Raw genomic sequence first — 1,277 nt, forward strand, 5'->3', positions numbered from 1 at the left:
GCGCCGGAACCAGATCTAACTGACCTGTGTGATAAATGATTTAGTCCCAAACAGGATTCCAATTTAAGTTTACAATTTATTAAACGAATAGAGGCAAGCAAACAGCGCTGGGTGCGCCGGGAGTCTCTGCTCTACCAAGACGCACGCCGTACAGTTCCTGCCTTCGGTTTATATCCCCCCTGCTAATACATATTCATAACTATTCCACGAATGGTGTATCTTCTTCGGCGCATGCCCTCTTGCTTATCACTATGCAGTTAGCAACAAAACCAGTTTAAGCTGGTATTCCAGAGGTGGCTTTTGCAAGAGGCAAGAACAAAAGTTGAAACTTAATTTCAAAGATTGGGCTCCTCCACCCAAACAACCAGGATGCAGAGGCCCCGCAGACACAACCACCAAGGCACCATCAGGACAGTCCATCTGGAACAGACCTGATGACTTGAACTATCTTCTTTTTGAGGCAACCATTAGCCTGCGGTTATACAAGAACAATCAAAATGGTTAAAGATTACATATACAGAGAGGGTCACACTTCACCATGCGGCCCTAGCATTGTTCCATATCGACACGAATCAAGTGAACACATTTCACAATCCCTCATCTTCTTTTTTTTATGGTATTGATTCGTGTTGTTGTTTCCAATCGAGTCAATACTTGCCGAATTGGTATCAATTTCGGATCTTCTTTTGTTTTTATAATCATCAGGGAATGGGTTTTCTCTTTCCCTGGTTCTGGATCAATAGGTACTGCAGATATCTGCATTCCTTGTATAACCGAGTGTATTAGTCTAGTGAATTATTAACAATCCTCCACATATCCCCAATACAACTATCCCAATTTTAGTAAGCCAATCACCACCCATAAAATCCCCCCATAATCCTTCTAGATTGATTCCATTCCAAGTTTGAACTGGGACATGTGCAATTTTCTTCATTTCTTTTACAAGCTCATTTACAGCTTTTCTCTCATCATCAATTTCTAAACAACAATTACTAAGATTAAATTTTACAAATAGATTTTTAGCAACTGTGGGAATTTCATATTTCACTCCTGTTTCCATTTCATGACCGATGTACTCAAATTGGCTTCATTTCCACCCAATATTGATAAGGGAGTTCTTTTGGATCATAGCATACGGTCCTGTTACCTTCTCTGCATAGAGCATACTGGGTTTGGTTATAAATGCAGATTCCTGTTTTCTGGCCCTCACAGTCATAGAAAGTGTGATACACCAAGGTCTGGGAACTTACCCGTCCCCTTCTAGTACTTGTTCACCA

The sequence above is a fragment of the Calonectris borealis genome, chromosome W (genome assembly GCF_964195595.1).
Source record: "Calonectris borealis chromosome W, bCalBor7.hap1.2, whole genome shotgun sequence".
Lineage (NCBI taxonomy): Eukaryota > Metazoa > Chordata > Aves > Procellariiformes > Procellariidae > Calonectris > Calonectris borealis.